Source organism: Mobula birostris, chromosome 30 (genome assembly GCF_030028105.1).
Source record: "Mobula birostris isolate sMobBir1 chromosome 30, sMobBir1.hap1, whole genome shotgun sequence".
In the NCBI taxonomy this organism is placed as follows: domain Eukaryota; kingdom Metazoa; phylum Chordata; class Chondrichthyes; order Myliobatiformes; family Myliobatidae; genus Mobula; species Mobula birostris.
In genome coordinates this window covers 14,642,066-14,660,380 of record NC_092399.1, presented here as the reverse complement: position 1 = coordinate 14,660,380, position 18,315 = coordinate 14,642,066, and the positions used below count along the sequence as shown (strand labels likewise).

General features: G+C 41.3%; 1 protein-coding gene across 2 annotated transcripts in view; it reads left to right on the top strand.

Annotated features, from left to right (window-relative positions):
- The window catches only part of LOC140190611 (kelch-like protein 31), a 41,530-nt gene that overhangs the window by 1,868 nt on the left and 21,347 nt on the right, over positions 1–18,315 (top strand). The window contains exon 2 of one of the 2 annotated variants that reach the window (XM_072247314.1): positions 5,210–5,315. The gene's annotated coding sequence lies outside the window, so the exon portion shown is untranslated. Of the gene's footprint in view, positions 1–5,209; positions 5,316–11,153; positions 11,417–18,315 lie in introns of those variants that run through there. The other variant, XM_072247313.1, reaches the window with a different exon arrangement.

Sequence of the window (18,315 nt, the reverse complement as noted above, 5' to 3'; positions counted from 1 at the left end):
CCCATGCTGCAAGTCTCCCCTCTCCACGCCATCGATGTTGTTCAAGGGAAGGGCATTAGGACCCATACAGCTTGGCACCAGTGTCATCGCAGAGCAATGCATGGTTAAGTGCCTTGCTCAAGGACACACGCGCTGCCTCAGCCAAGGCTCGAACTAGCGACCTTCAAATCACTAGATGAATGCCTTAACCACTTGGCCACGTGCCAACACATTTTAACATTGACACGCATTAAATATTATACATAATGTGAAAATGATAAGTGAGCAGTCTGTGAACTCATAAACACTACCTCACTACTTTGCACTATTTAATTAGTTTTATTGTTACTTATTTGCACTGTACTGCTTCCACAACTCAACAAATTTCATGACATATGCCAGTGATAAATCTGATTTTCTCTGAGCTACGATGTTCTTTTTTTAATTCAATATTATTCTCAATAATGCTTATTTGTAAACTCTGTTAAGGTAAGGAAGCTATTTGAACAAAAACAAAGATCAATTGCTACTCAACATTATAAAATTTCCTCCAAGACGCCCACAACCTTGTCATGGTTTTGAGGCTCGTGTGCCTCAGTGACCCAGAGAGCTACGTTGTCTGGAGTCAGGGCCTTGTGCTTCGACCCTTGGTAGGATCACCCATTGCAAAGGGGTCAAAGGGTAGAGACCAGACTAAGAGTGATCTACCAGTCCTCCAGGTGCGGGGGTTCATCTCGGGGCTGACAACCCTGACTTGTAAAACAAAATTGTTACGGAAATAGCAATGAAGGATCCTTTCACATCTGAGTGCGATGGTATTCCTGAGTCTCCATCTTGGACTTGCATGACTGACAGTAGTGAAATTCGAGAGGAAGCTACTGACACGATGAAGGAAACCCTGAACACCACCAGAGATGAAGGACCTTCCTTGCTTTCCTAAATGCCAGCGGCGTAACGGACGATAGCACACATTATAAAATTTACCAGTACGAATCCATCAATTTCAAAAAGAACTGATTCTCAGAGGCTTCCTTCTGTAATGTCTGCAGGGAACTTGTGTGAAACGGGTTTGGCCAGCCCATTTACAAGTAGGTGTAATTTCATAATACAAACTTAACAGTAAATGTTAGTTTCACTGTGTGGATGGTTGATGTGAGAAAAAGAAAAAAGAATTAATTTCTAGTTATAACGTAGGTTTTGCTGTGTGATCCATCCTCTCTTTCTGAATTCTGCAGTCCTTTCTGTGATGATACTCCCGCAGTGTTATTGAGAACGAAGTTCCAGGATTTATACACAGCAGCTAGGAGGGAATCACAAAATAGTTTCAAGTCAGGATTGTGTATAACATGAATCAAAACAAAGGTGTCCCATATTCCTATGAACCTACTGCCCATATCCTTTTCCATAGATGCTGCCCGGCCTGCTAAGTTCCTCCAGCATTTTGTGTGTGTTGATTGGATTTCCAGCATCTGCAGATTCTGTCTTGTTTGTGATTTGACAACCCGTATCCTTCTTGGGAACAATAGTTGAACTTTTGGGAAGTGCTATTAAAAGGGCCTGGGTGCATCTGGAAAATGTTGCATTACATGAAGGAATGGATGTTTAAAATAATGGATAGGGTGCCAATTACATATATGGGTCACTAGCCTGGATGGTTTCATACTTCTTAAATGTTATTGGAACTTGTAGGAGCCATATATTTTGTGCTGGGCATTTATTATGTTTATTACGGTAACTAGTCACATGGGGGGGGCACGGTAAAGGCAAAGGGAATAAGTTACGTATTCATGCTTGTTTCGTGGCAGTCTGTACCCTGGAACTGGCAGAGGTCATTACATTGCTTACTGCTGAGATAACGCTCAATAATGCTTAATTGTATGTTTGCTAATTGCTAGTAAAGGATTGAAATAAGGAATTCGACTCTTTGGAGCAATCATTGGAGCTGAGGGCATGTCACACAAGTATAACAACTCCGGCTGGGGTCACAGGCTGGCAGCAAATATTTTGTTTTGAATTTGGATCCATTCTTGCCGTTACAGAATTGCACTCATCCAAAGAAACAGAGTGTGTCCATCACACTGTTGTTTGTGAAGCAGATGGTAGAAAGGCTTTCAGGTGTCAGAAAATGAGCTGCATGCCACTGGTGTGGGAGTCTCGGGCCTGATCTAGAATTTGGATTTACAAAGCTGTTGCAGTTAAGTTCCAGGTCAATGGTAATCCCACAGATTTAGAACTTTATGGTGATAAAGTCAAGTCCGAAGAGTATGGTACTTTTTCGCTTTTCTAGTTGCAAACGGGATGGGATGAAACACTTGCAGAGACAGAAAGAAGCTTTTTGAAGTTGGAACACCGTAAAGGCAACTGGAAATCTTCCGAAGTAAAGAAATTGAAATGCAACTTCTTTTGTTGGAGATAGTCACTGCATGATGCTAGTGTGAAGTGAATGTTATTTGTTAGCCCACCCTTAAATTATATAGTTTATATAGCTTCCAACAGACACCAGAGCAGAGAATTCAGCAGATCCACCAACCTTTGTGAGAAGAAATTTCTGCATACCTCATTTTAAATGGCCTTATCCCTGCCTTGTAATTACATACCTTTGTTCACAACATTTCCATTAGCAAAAACATCCCAACAGCTCCCTTGTCAAACCTCCTTAGGATTTTATACATATGAATAAAGTCACTCCTCATTCTGCCAAACTCCAAGGAATAAAGGCATAACTTATTTGTGCTTTCTTGGTGGGACATCTCCTTCATCAGAATCAGGTTTAATATCACTGGCATGTGTTTTGATATTTTTTAACTTTACAGCAGCAGTACAATGCAATACCTGATAAATAACGGGAAAAAACTGAATTACAGTAACTATATACAGTATATGTATATTAAATAGTGAAAATAAGTAGTGCAAAAATGGGAATTAATAACATGTAGTGAGGTAGTGTTCATGGGTTCAATGTCCATTCAGAAATTGGATGGCAGAGGCGAAGAAGCTGTTCCTGAATCGCTGAGAGTGTGCACCCTCAGGTTCCTGTACCTCCTTCCTGACGGTAACAATGAGAAGAGGGCATGTCCTGGGTGATGGGGGTCCCCAATGATGGATGCCACCCTCCTAAGGCACCGCTCCTTGAAGATGTCTCGGATACTATGAAGGCTAATATCCATGATGGAGCTGAGTAATTTTACCACTCTCTGCAGGTTACTTCGATCCTGTGCAATAGCCCCCCCCCCCCCCATACTGGATGGTGATGCTTTGCTGCCACTGCTACTGTGCAATCGAGAATCTCCGGAGGGCCCCAAATCCTTGGCTTTGCCTGTTGCCTGTTGCCAGGGCCGTGGTCGAAGCACTCGGCAGAGATGGTGCTTGGTGTCGGAGGGCTGGTTGGAGGCTTGAAGTTTTCATACGGACTCAGAAGTCGGACTGTGGTCGGGTGCTTCCAGGATGCTGCATCGGCAAGTTTGCAGCGCTGTAAGCTCATGGCAGGGAGAGTTTCTCCCTTCAACCGTCTGCGTGAGATGATGGGACTTTCGAGAGACTTTGAGACTTTTTTTTTTACCATGCCCATGGTCTGTTCTTCATCAAATTACAGTATTGCTTTGCACTGTTGTAACTATATGTTATAATTATGTGGTTTTTGTCAGTTTTTTTTAGTCTTGGTTTGTCTTGTGTTTCTGTGATATCATTCTGGAGGAACAAATTGTATCATTTCTTAATGCATTCATTATTAAATGACAATAAAAAAGGACTGTGTGTCCTCATAATCTAATCTAATCTCCAGTGTACATCTGCAGAAGTTTTCGAGTGTTGTAGGTAATAAACCAAATCTCCTCAAACTCCTAATGAAATACAGCCGCTGCCTTGCCTTCTTTATAGCTGCATTGATATGTTGGGATCAGGTTACACCCTCAGAGATATTGACACCCAGGAATTTGAAACTGACATCCCAGGAGTTATCCTAGTGAATAAGAGGTATTTGAAGCATTTAAGTGTTGAATCCAACACCAGATACACTAACTACTAGATCCAAGAAAGAGCCCTCAATCTTCACTCTCTGCTTCCTACCACTGAACCAAGTATGAATCCAATCTGCAGCCTCCCCAGGATGCCATGTGATCTAACCTTCCAGGCCAGCCTGCCTAGAGGAACCTTGTCTATATCTGACCTCCACTACCACTACTCTCATCTACCTTCTTGACCTCCAAGAGATTCATCAAACATGACTTCCCACACACAAAGATATGCTGAATGTCCTGAATCCTGACCTTGTCTCTTCAAATGTTGGTAGATCCTGTCCATCAGAATGCTCACCAGCAATTTAATAATAATAATAACTTAATTATAGAGCACTTTTCATGCAGACGATGTAGCTCAGAGTGCTTTACAATGGAACAAACTGCAAACATGGAAATAAAGTAAAAATAAACATGGAAGTAAAAGACAAAAAAAGTTAGTTAAAAGCAAAGTTCAAATAGATTTTGAGCTGGTATTTAAAAGTGTCAACTGATTCCGCGTCCCTTGTAGTCTTGGGTATTGAATTCCACAGATTAGGAGCGTAGTTAAAAAGCAGATCTGCCAATTACCTTTTGAGGGACATTGTTTAAATTTAAGAGACCAGCAGAGGAAGACCTGAGAGCTCGAGCAGGATTATAAAACAAAACTGATTCTGTGATATACTCTGGTCCCAGACCTTTGAGAACTTTAAAAACAAGCAAGAGAACTTTAAAATCAATTCTAAAAGATACAGGAAGCCAATGCAGAGTAGCTCGGATGGGAATGATAGCTACCTTCATCCTCATTAAAGGTCCAGCAGCAGCATTCTGAATGAGTTAAAGTTTGTTTTGGAAGGCTGGTAAAATGTGTATTGCAGTAATATAAGAATGTGAATTAGTTTTTCAGCATCATTATGTGACAGAAATGGGTGTACCTGGTTACTTTCTTTATGCGGGATTTAAAATTCAGATCTGAATCAAGTACAATGTTCCCTTGAATTTTTTTTTTACAGCTGCACCAACCAACCATTGCTCTGAGCAAGAAACTTTTGCATGGCCTGATAACTGCGCAGTACTTTAATAAAAAGAAATATTTAAAAGAAAATTTCCACTGCATGGCAACAAAGGCTATGTGCGTGGGAGCATTTCCGTTAGTGCACAGTTGCGCACCCACGCAGCTTAGAGGGAACAGTGATCAAAGGTAACATCCAGGCTTGTTATTTCTGATTTTACAACAGGAGCCAAGTTCACCAGTTTATCAAGAAGTTTATCTCACCACCAAAGTCAGACAAAGCAAGAAGATTGGTTTAAACCACATTGGTTTCAATGCAACAGGCTTGACAGGTAAGGTGGATGAACTCGGGGCATGGATTGTCCCTGAAAATTTGGATATCAGAAACATGGCTAAGGGAAGGGCAAGACTGACAGCCCAATGTTTCAGGATACAGTTTGAACCAATGCTATTTCCTCTCCCTTTATTGTGTTCCTCTCTATCCTGACCACTGAACCTTCACTCTTTGGTTCCTGTATTATCCCCCAATTTCTTATCAGCCACTTTACTGCTCAGGACCCCACCCGCCCGCCACTCTAGTTTAAATCCTCCTGAGTAGCACTACAAATCTCCCAATACTGATCCCACTCCAGTTCAGGTGCAATCCATTTCCCTTGTACAGGTCACCCCTACCCTATCCCAATGATTCCTGCACTAGCTCCTCAGCCACACATACATCCGACCTGTCTTTCTACTTGTATCCTCATCACCACGTGGCATTGGAGGTAATCCAGAGATGACTACCCTGGAAGTCCTACTTTTTTAGGTTATCTCCTAACTCCCTATGTTCACTGCACAGGATTGTGACCCTTTTTCTAGCTCTGCTGTTGGTACCAATATGCACTACAGCCTCTGGCTACTTGCCCTGCCCCTTTGGGAATGCTCTACAGCTGACCTGAGAGATCCTGGTGAGGCAACACACCATCTCCTTTCTCCTGTCTGTTCCCCTAACACTCAAATATCCCATCATTACTGCGCTGCCTGACTTCTCCCTCTCCCGCTTAGCCTCAGAACCAATTTCAGTGCCACCAACCTGGCTGCTGCCCTGTACCCTGAAAGGTCATCCCCTCCAGCAATATCAAAAGGGATATATGTGCTGCTGGGGCTAATGGCCATGGGGGTCTCTTCCTCTTACCTTCCAAGGTAGTCACAAAACTATCTGCAGCCTATGCCTTAGGTGTGACCACCACAGTAAAGCTGTTGTCTAAAGTGCCCTCAGCACCCCAGATGATCCCAAGTATATACATTTCCAGTTCTAGTTCCTTCATATAGTCAGCCAGAAGCTGCAGCTAGGTGCAGGTGAACTCATCAGAGACACCAACAATACCTCTGATCTCCCACATCCTGCAAGAGCATGCCACTGTCTTAACTGTCATCCCAGCTACTCTAATGTGGTTCTAAAGAAAACCTTACCTAGGTTTACCTGCCTTCACCTGCTCAACCTCCTCGCCAAAACCTCCTGAATCAAAGCCTCAGCACTTAACACAGAAGTGATATCCATCATTAAGGAGGCTTGCCATCTGGGACGTGCCTTCTCTTCGTTACTACCATCAGAGAAGAGGGTCAGGAGGCTCGAGACCCACACTCAAAAACAGTTCCTTCCCCTCTGACATCAGATTTCTTAAAGCCTCATGAACACATAAACACTACAAATCATTCCTATTTTTGAACTGTTGACTTATTTTGTAATATGGTAATTTGGCACTGTGCTCAGAATCGGGTTAATATCACTAGTACTTGTCATGAGATTTGTGGTTATGCAGCAGCAGTACATTGCAATACAAAATAACAAATTATAGTAAGAAGTGTTTAAAAAGTTAAATTAAGTAAGTAGTGCAAAAACAGGGGGGGGAAACTGCAGCCTAAATGCAAATTGTTAAGTAAAATGACTAATACAGGTCAGTATAGTATGTTGTTTCTTTTCTGTTATTGCACATTGATTAACATAGCTCATTGGAATCTGGTCAAATATCTGTTCTCCTGCAAATTTACTTTGGCATGAAATAAAGCAGCCTAGCCATTCATAGTTGACTTGAATTTACAAAGTCTCCCATCAGAGAGGTTTGGAAAATATGTTTGCAAGAGACATGAGTATCCAGCACAGATCACTAGAGCAGCTTTCATATGTCCTAGGGCTATATAATTGTATGTAAATATGGCCCATTGGGACTTAACTCCCTAAAACTAAGACCATTTTGAAGCAACACCTGCTACCATACTGGAGCAGATTTCTATAACTGAAATAAACTTGCAACAATGAATATCATCAGAAACAGAGCAAATTGTCTCAAAATTATTAATTCTAAGATATGTCTCAAAACAGTGCTATTTCAACTTCAACTTGAACCTACTTTATTCATGCTGTAATAACCATTTGAACATAATTTATCACTTATCATTTGTGATATTGTTCAAATTCTACCTTTTTGCCTTCCTCCCCTCTTAAAACTGACAGGGGAGAGGATTCCCCTGGGAAGCTCAGCTAGAGCCAAAAGTATAAAATCTTGAGAGGCTCAGCTGTCCAGGGAAGGAAGGGAAGGTTCAAGGCAGCAATAAATAGAAGAGATTAATTAGTTTGAAAAACAGATGTGTTTCTGATCATAGATGTGATTCCAGGTTACTAATTAGAAACAAACTTGCAGATAATGATTACACCCCACCCCACCCCACCCCACCCTGGCTCAAGTGTTCGGCCTTCATCAATGTCTTTTGTTGTTGTTGTTCCTTTCTGCACCTTCTGGCGCATCAGGCAGCAACGTTGTCAAATTTTTTTTAGCATTTTTGTCTGTTTTACAAGTTACTAGCTTGATGCTCAACCCAGCATGGATGGAAAGCGTGCAAGGCCAGTACAGATGTTACTACACCACCAGTCGGCTAAAAAATATGTATCGATGCAATAAACTCATCACTGTATAGACTTGCAGACCAAAATCTTATCAACACTACTCACTAATACACAAACACGAGGAAATCTGCAGATGCTGGAAATACAAGCAACACACCCAAAATGCTGGTGGAACGCAGCAGGCCAGGCAGCATCTGTTGGAAGAGGTACAGTTGACGTTTTGGGCCGAGACCCTTCATCAGGACTGCCGAAGGGTATCAGCCCGAAACGTCAACTGTACCTCTTCCAACAGATGCTGCCTGGCCTGCTGCGTTCCACCAGCATTTTGGGTGTGTTGCTACCCACTAATACAATGCATTATTTCACTTTACATATTAAGAAATTAAATATGAAAGAAGAAACTTACAAAAATATGTCTTAAAAACTTTTTGTTTAAGCAGTCCTCTGGCTACCAAATAGACAATACTATATATGAAACTAGTTCGGGAGACCCTGAATGCATCTTGCTCTCTAACCAGTATTCAGTTCTGAACACAAAGTGGGGAGAAAATTTCCCTGGGGTGCTCAGCTCGAGCCAAAACTATAAAATCTTGAGTGGCTCTGCAGTCCAGAGAAGGAAGGGAAAGTTCAGGACAACAATAAATAGAGGAGATTCATTAGTTAGCAAAACAGATGTGTTTCTGATCATAGATGTGATTCCAGGATAGTATATCACATCACTGCTGCCAGAGTCAAGAATAATACTGCTGTGGAAAATTCTGGAGAGGGTGTATGAACACCCAAAGGTCACAGTCTATATTGATAGTGATAAAATGAACTGATTTTCAGAAATTAGATATTAAGAAGAAGGATTGCAGACCTTAGCAAATTCTGTATGACTAGTGCCATAAGTGAGTAACGACAGAAACAGAAAGAGAATACAAAGGAATGCTTGGTTAAAGAGAAGGTGTAAGATGAAGGGGTCTAGGTTCTTGGGTTGTTTGGTTTAGATTAAGAGAAGATGCTCCAGGTTATAGGCAGATGTATTGCACCATGACTGGGGGAAGGGTGTTGGCGGGGGAGCAAATAATATCATAGGCAGGTTTGTTAGCATTACTGGAGAGGGCTGTCTGGCAGGGGGAAGAAGTTGGGAAAAGTTTCAGAAGGAAGAAAAGTAGACCAAAGATGGAAAAATTAAAATTTGTGAGAGTTTGGAAGGCAGTACAAAGTTTGCAAAACAGACAAAAATTAGTCTACTTGTGCTTAACGACACACACCTAAATGCAAAAGTATATTGGATAAGATTCTGAAAGATGCCCATAGAAATATGATCTGGTAGCTGTTAAAGAAACATGGTTTAAAGAGGGATTGAGATGACAATTTAATGTTCCCGATTAAAAGAGGGAAAAGAAAGGAAGGATTGGTGTTTGAGCAACCAATACACCTCTAAAGAGTTACACAAGATCTGTTAGAAGGATGATCAAATTAGACCCTGTTAGTTGAACAAAGGACAAAATAAGCAACCATAATGTTAGAAATGTAATATAAATTTCCAAAACAATTTGTTCTTTCTAAGAAAATTGAGGAGCAAATTTTATAGGCAAAGTGAAAATAAAACTCAAGTTGTAAAAATAGGGAATTTTAATTCCCCAACAAATCAGCTGGGATATAGTCAGTATTATCAGGTATAAAAAGTACAGAGTTCATAACTACATTAAGGGGTTAGGAACGCATGTCAACAGATTGCTATAGGTAGCAGAACAAGCAGATATTGTTGAATAAAAAAGCATATGGGATGTTTAACTCTATTAGCCAAGATATAAGATACACATGTGAGTAGGAAGGTCATGCCAGAATTGTATGTTGGACCACAGTTTGAGTCTGGTGAATAGTTCTTCTCCTGATTTGAAGGAAAGACATGATTCCACTGGAGAGAATGCGAAAAACATTTGAGTTTAAGCACAAGAGATTCTGCAGATGCTGGAAATCTTTAGCAACACACACAAAATGCTGAAGGAACTCAGCAAGTCAGGCAGCATCTATAGAGGGGAAGAAACAGTTGATGTTTCGGTCCAAGGCCCTTCATCAGGATTTGAGGATAAAATGTTTAATGTGACTGGTAAAACATGCTACCCAAAACAGATTTGTACAGCACAGTACCCACCTTGTCCGTGCCAACCATGATGCCTATCAGCTCTATTCTTATATGCCTACATTAGGCACAAGTCACTCAAGGCCTTTTTTGTCTAGGTATCAATGCAAACATCTTTTAAATATTGTAATTGTATCAGCAACTCTAGCAACCACCACTTTGTGTGGGGATAAACTTACCTTTAAATTTCTCCCCTCTTATCTTAAACCTGTGCCCTCTAATCCTAGACTCCACTGCCCTGGGAAAAAGAGTTTCTGACCAATCCTATTTATGCCATTCGTAATGTCATTAACTTCTATAAGATCATCCCTTGTAGTCCTATGTTCCAAGGAGAATATTTCCAAAACCCCCATGGTAGCTGGGAAATTTGAACCCTATGAACTATCCAACTGCCATCTTGTCCCAGTCTGATCTATTTTGTAATTCCAAACCCACCAATGTGATTATCTTCTGAAGTGGCAACAAGAGAAAATCCCAAGGTGAGGGAGCTTAGGAATGGGAAATAAATATTTGCCTTTCCAGGAATCTCTTTATTCTGTGATTTTCAAATGCTTTTAAGAATGAGGGTTACCATATGAGGGATGTCTGGCAGGTCGGGCTGTATTCCCTGGAGTTCAGGAGAATGAGGGGGAATCTCGTAGAAACATTCCGAATGTTAAAAAGCCTGAACAGTTTAGATATGACAAAAAGTTATTTCCCATGGTAGGGGATTCTAGGACAAGAGGGCACGACTTCAGGATTGAAGGACGTCCTTTTAGAACTGAGGTGGGGAGAAATTACCTTAGTTAGAGGGTGGTAAATCTGTGGAATTTGTTGCCACAGGTGTATTTAAGGCAGAGATGGATAGGTTCTTGATTAGCCAGGGCATTAAAGGGTATGGGGTGAAAGGAGGGGAGTGGGGATGACGGGAAGAATTGGATCAGCCCATGATTGAATGGCGGAGCAGAATCGATGGGTTGAATGGCCTACTTCTGATCCTATATCCTATGGTCTTTTGGTCTAATATGGTATCAAAGAAAGGAGCCCCATTTGGACGGACCGCACGCCTCCTCGTGAAGACCCACTTCACTGTCAGAACACGAGGGAGAACGGTATGGAGAGGGACCCGTCGGTAGGGTTACATTGAAAGGGGTGGGAGGCCGGTCTGTGAAGCATAAATAGCAGCTGAATTTGTAGGGTCCAATGGTCTGTTTCTATGCTGTAAATACTTTGTAATATGACCGACAATGTTATAACGGTCTTCAATCCCCATAATACCACGGCTCTCCTTGCTGGATTGACTTTGAAGCGTCAGCCGTGTCTGTGGTCTGGAGCGTTTGGCATTCCAGCCGTCACTGTCTCCTTGCTGCTCCCAAGATCTGTGCACGAAACTGGAGTTCTCTCCTGAAAGCACCTCCCGGCAAGTTTTACTAACTAAGGTAAGGAAATCACACGCGAGGATTTAACGGAATGGCGGCGAGAAACACTTCAACGCCGAATTATCCTTTCTCTTAGCAAGGAGTTGAGAGAAGCGGAACGGACAACCTACAGTCGAATTACGATGACTGAAGTCAAACAAAATATTTTTTAAAACGTTATCCTTGAGATTTAAAATTAATTTCCGCTTGTGGCGAGAGGTTGAAGTATTTAAACAGAGGACAATAATATGATTAATTTCTGAAGTATCTGACAATTACTTGGTCACGCTTTCTCAGGTTCCGTGTAGTTCTCTCCACTGGAGAGTCCGAAACGGGTCAATTCTTTGTCAGCTGCTCATTCTATTGTACGTTTTAGCAATAAATTTAACTTAAAATCAGAGGTGGTGACCGTACAAAATGTCAGAATGACGCGCGAGGAACTATAGAATGCGATCAAAAGTTAAAATCTGGTAACGTCCTTGTCAGGAACTACTTATCTGTTATTTTTAAAAAAATAGATTCTACATCAAGTTCACCAATTCAATTTTTAAAGTGATAGGAAAGTGCCCCCTTTTGTGCGTGTTTGATAAACAACTGAGAGTGCGCCACAGCCAATGTTTCTATTTCTGTCCTGAGACGCGTTAGTCACCGGGCAGCTGAGGTTTAACATAGTTCCCGGTTACCCTTCCAAAAATTCAATATCCTCTAGGTTACGACTCTTGTATTAAGCTCTCCCAAATATTAGAGTACACACTGCTCGCCAAAAATGAGAAGCCCCTTTAATGAATGTGAATGGAAACAAACTGTAAATACATGAAATCTGAAATAGAAATAGGAATTGCTGGATCCATCATGATTGGGCCCCGGCGTTGCTTCCTCCCCCGAAAGGTCGACTTGTTTATTTCCCTCCATAGACGCTACCCAACTTGCGGAGATCTTCAAGCATTTTGTGTGCGTTGCTCAAGATTTCTAGAATCTGCAGAATCTCTTGGTGTCTCCCACAAGCAGTAGAACTGGTCTTATATAAGGATAATCAAATTACACCGTATTAGTTGAACCAAAGACCAAAAAGAGCATTCGGAGTTGCACACTACGGAAATCCAAACAGTTTTGGGGGACATTGAAGAGCAAATTTGCAGGCAAATGTTCCTCCAAGTGAAACAGCAATTTACTTGTACTTCTTCCAGTCTAGTGTATTGCATTTGGCGCCATAATGGGAGACACTAAACATACCTACAGGTAGAGGACCTGCATTCAGTTTGCAAAAGTAACTCTGACGTCACCTTGCCTCTATTGAACTCTGAACTTGTGTTTTCTGCCCAAAACTCTGAAACTTTCTTCTCTATCTGCTTTATGGTGTTGCCGGGTATTCCCTCTGACTATACCCCTTGCCCAACCTCTGGGTTCCCCCCCCCCCTTTTCCTTCTCCCTGGGCCTCCTGTCTTATGATCCTCTCATATCCCTTTTGTCCAATCAACTGTCCAGCTCTTGGCTCCATCTCTCCCCCTCCTGTCTTCTCCTATCATTTTGGATCTCCTCCTCCCCCTCCCACTTTCAAATCTCTTACTAGCTCTTCCTTCAGTTAGTCCTGACTAAGGGTCTCGGCCCGAAACGTCGACTGTACCTCTTCCTAGAGATGCTGCCTGGCCTGCTGCCTTCACCAGCAACTTTGATGTGTGTTGCTTGAACTTCCAGCATCTGCAGAATTCCTTGTGTTTACCTACCTGTTGAAGCACAGTGAGACATTCGAGTTTTTAAAAAAAAGCACAGCACATGATTTCTTCGGAAAAGACGATGGTTGAGTAAAAAAAAAAGACTGGAAACAGACAAATTCACAGGTTCATAAACAGTGAGTACCAGGTGATAATAATAGTATATTTTAACAAATCAGAAATAGCTGGCTACATCGGAAAGATAGATGTATTCAATGGCACAACAGATAACAGGCTCGTGTATCCTGAGTGAAATGACCAGAATTTGGAAGGAAATGAAATAGCCAATGAAAAGCAAGTGCCAGTTTTGCTGAGTGCACTGGGGTTAAAGCCATACAGTTTGCTTAGAAGTGTGACTGCTCCAATCAAACCAGCCAAAATGAGCTTTGCTGATATCAAGAAAGTAATGCAAGACCATTTAGAATGAAAACCATTGTTGATTGCAGGATGTTTTAGGTTTCATAAGTGGAATCAAAAGGAAGGGAAGCCCATTTCAGCACACGTAGCTGAATTGCAGAAGTCTGAGCATTGTCAGTTCAGTGATGGACTTAATGATGTACTGGGAGATTGTTTAGTTTGTGGAATCTAACAAGAAATACATTCAAAAATTGCTCCTAAATGAAGCACAACTTACATTTTTAAAAAAGCTGAAAAAGCTGTATCTATGGAAACAGCAGACAGAGACACCATTCAGTTGCAGACATGAATGAAAGTGAGTGTGAACAAAATTTCAACATCTAAACAGAAACCAGCCTGGCTGAATAAATTGTGTTGTGGCAGGGGCTCACATACACCAAAGCAATACAGGTTTAAAAATTAAACTTGCAGAAAATACAACAAAGTAGGGCATATACAAAGAGCTTGTCAGGCGGACAAAAGTGCAGTAAATGGACTACTCAGGGAAGAGAAAAAGATACAAAGTCAAGTTGCAGTTTCAGAAACAGCACTAATCTGCACGTTGTTGATGAAAAAATCTGATAATAATGAGTGACATAGGACAGAGTAGCCTTGAGATTTACAATGTGAAAACTCACAATAGACAAGCAATATGGCTTATACCAGAAGCAAACAGCAAGTTAATTAAAATGGAATTGGACACTGGCGGGGCTGTTTCAGTCATTGCACAAAATGAGTTTGAATGACAAATCAAAGATACTGAATTGAAGCCTGTAGATATCTAACTTATACAGGAAGAAGGATAGTTCCTGTGGGAATGACATTTGTAACTGTGAAATATAACAACCAATGAGCAATGTTGGGCTTGTATGTGATAAAAACAGGAGGGCCAGTTCTGTGAGAGCATGAGTGGCAGAGACAACCACAACTGATTGGAGATCCATCCGTCATTTGCATGCCACATCTCCTGAAATAGAGCCAACTGAAAGCGAACTAAGAAATGTTGTGAATGATGCCACAACAGTGTTCAAGGATGACATTGGAAAACTCAAACATATCAAGGGTTAAATAGTGTTAAACAAAAATGCATACCCAACTTTTACAAAGCCCGTCTGGTTCCTATACAATCCGTGCTAAGATAGCCAGTGGGCTAGATTACATGAAGGCTGAAGGAATTATTTCTAAGGTTGAGTGGAGCCTTTGGAAGAATATTATATTGTTGCTATAATAGGCTTGGAGCAGCATCTGACTCTGCACTCTCCCCTCCCCCTCCCCCTCCGCCCTCCCCTCCCCCTCCCCTCCCCTCCCCCTCCCCCTCCCCTACCCCCCCTCCCCCTCCCCCTCCCCTACCCCCCCCTCCCCCTCCCCCTCCCCTACCCCCCCGTCCCCCTCCCCCTCCCCCTACCCCCCGTCCCCCTCCCCCTCCCCCTCCCCCTCCCCTCTCCCTCCCTCTCTCTCTCTCTCTCTCTCTCTCTCTCTCTCTCTCTCTCTCTATATATATATATAAAATATAGAACTTACATCTCTCTCTCTGTATGTTGAGATGCATTCTATATTTATTTGGAGTTTACAGCTAAGTAGGGAGTGTTGTGTATTTAATATTTCAGTAGTATTTTAGTAATATTGTAACTATATTTGATTAAGCTTTCTTGTTCGATTAAATTATTCATTACGGGTTATCTGGAAAAGCACATGAATGACATCTGTTATCACGCCGCTGAGTCAACGAAGTTAGGCACGTTATTCACGGCTTCTTGTTTTTATTTCAATAAGTTTTATGTTTTGGAGTTACAAAACATAGCAGCAGGATTTTAACGTGAAACGTTATTTTTTTTCTCTCCACACGCTGGGTGACCTGATGCGTGTTTGTCTGGAATTATAATTAATGTTAACTCTTTTGTAGATACATAAGTTTTGTTAGCATAAAAATTAAAAATACTTTTGGCATGTGGGGGGGGGGTGGAGTGAAACTATCTTTAATTTAAATGTGAACAAGAATAAGTCAAATAATCCAGGATGTATTCTGAATGAATGAGCCATGACGAATAAACCCCACGTTCTGAAATCCTAATACAGTACTTTCAGGAACACCACTCCACGTTGTCTCATTGATTGAGACCCTCTTCCCCCCCCCCCCCCACGTGAGAGGGTATCACATGCTCTGAGTGATAATGTTTAAAATATCTGTTCCCTCAGAGTATTGATTGCAAGTACGACGTACACTCCTACGCGTAATATCTGGTAGTCTCGAAATGCAAATCAAAGTCTTAAGAGGTTTCATTTAAAATTACGTGTAAGAGAAATCTTTCTGCCTAAAATTATTATGCCTGCCATAGCGCAGTCCATGCCTGGCAGTTCCTTTCAATTTAAAAAAAAAAATTTGAATTATATTTGTTTTTTTGTTCCAATTATAGAATTTGCTGACAGCAGTACTTGTAAATATTTCCGAGCGGTTACAGGTCCTACGCAGTTGACGGCTAATTTAATTAACTGCATGATCAGTTTCAAACAGGGGAAGCACAGTGACCGCAGACCAGTGTCTATAATACACCAATATAATCCATACGCGCGAATTTATTGCTAAAGTCGCAATGTAAAACAAAACATGGTTGATAAACTTTACTAGAGAGTAATTTAATAACATATCGAGCCCAAATTTGGCAAGATTTTCCTAAAAGTTGCTTTTTGATATTCATAGAAGTTTGAAGCTTAATAATGTGCAGGGAAATTGTAGATTCCTGCTTGTTTACTGTCACGTTTTGCTAATCGATTAAATGGAAGCGTTTCTAACAGTACCTAAACATTAAACATAGGCTGGGCGTGGTGCGTTTCTTGGTCTACCTTCCCCGTTTTTTCAGTTGTAGGGGACCTCTACTTCCACGCGTTTCGCTTGACGACATCAGAATATTAATAGATTTCGTTGGAATGAAATCCACCCATTGGCGTTTTTAAAACCGGTTTTAACTATGAGCTGGGGGAAGGAGCGGTATCAGTTTCTCAAAGATCCGATTTCGGACCTGATGATAAATGATAACATCCAAAGCATTAACCCCAAAGCTTTCACCTGTGCGGGCACTATCTTTGATTTTATTCCCAGATGTAAAGTTAAATAGCAAATCAAACTCGAAAAAAAATACCGGAAACGGTCAGCCGACCAGTCCCATTTGCAGGAAGAGAAATACTGTAGAGCCAAAATTTAGATTTCCAGTATCTGCAGTTCCAAAAAAAAATTCACCTATTTGGTTATTAATTACAGCAATGGCCCAGGTTCTCTTACCGTTGGACAGAAATATTCTCCGGATTTATCTGTAATAACTTATACATGAATTGTGGTTTAAGCAGATACAGTCTTTTACCAGTAGGTTCTGCAGAACTCACGTTGCAACTTTTAGTTTGAAGCACGTTTTAAAGTAGGTTTGCATTTAAATAGAATTGAAGATTGACCATGGGACACTACAGCATAGTAAAGACCCGCAATGTTTTTGTTGACATTTTAACCTACTCTAAGATCAATCTAAAGTTCAAAGTAAATTTATCATCAAACTGTATTTGTCACCATGTACAGCCCTGGGATTCATTTTCTTGAGGGTATATTCAATAAATCTATGGAACAATAACCATAACAGAATCAATGAAAGACCACCTAACTTGGGTGCTCAACCAGAGTGCAGAAGACAACCAAATGTGCAAATGCAAAATGAAAGAAATAATAATAATCAATAAAAATTGAGAACATGAGATGAAGAGGCCTTGAAAATGAGTCCATTGGTTGAGAGAACGTTTCAGTGATTGGGCAAGTGAAGTTGAGTGAAAGTTCAGGAGCCTGGTGGTGTGAGTCCTGAGGTTCCTGTACCTTCTTCCTGATGGCAGCAACAGGAAGCAAGCCTGTCCTGGGTGGTGGGTGTCCCCTTCCCTCCTGTAGCCCTCCATTTTTCTATCCTCCACATGCCTTTCTAATAATTTCTTAAATGGTCCTGATGTATCTGCCAATAGAGACAGGAAAGTTATAAAGCTCTGTACATGCTGGAAATCTGACATTAAAAAATGCTGGAGAACAACAGATCAGGCAGCATACTTTTAAGAAGGGCCCTTAATTTCCATAGATGCTGCCTGACCTGATTTTGAAACTTCAGTCCATTGAAAAAGATAACTCTGTTAAAGGGTTTCGCACATACCAGATTGTGAATATTCACTGATGCTCTAAATTATACTGTGAAGACTTGCACGTGATTGGGGGGGGGGGGAGTTGCTCTGAACTAGAGGGAAAGCAGCAAGTGTTAATCTTATGTATCATGCTAGTGACAGAATTCTTTGCTAAGGTTTTCCTGGAATGGGAATCCAAATGCAAGACTCCCCAATCCCCTAAAGCTTAGATTTTCTCAGAAGATCTTGCGGAGAGCAATGGAATGTTGAGACTCCTGCTGGGTAGATTGTCTGTTTGTTCACTGCAAAGAATCATAGTTCATAAGAACATAGAAATCAAAGCAGGAACACACCATTTGTTCCCTTGTGTCTGCTCCATGATTCAAGGTGATCATAGCTGATCTACTATATTCACCTAATATCCAACACTCTTATCAACCTCAATCTTGAATATTGGACTGAGTTACTGAGCCTCCACAGCCCTCTTGGAAACAGAATCCCTAAGATTCACTACACTGAGAGAAGAAATTTCTTCCCATCTATGGCCTGAATAGCCAACTGTGATGGTGATCCCTATTTCTGGACATTCCAGCCAGAGGAAACATCAGTCCTGCACCTATTCCATGATGCTCTGTAGGATTTATTTTTAATTATTATACTTCAAGGAGA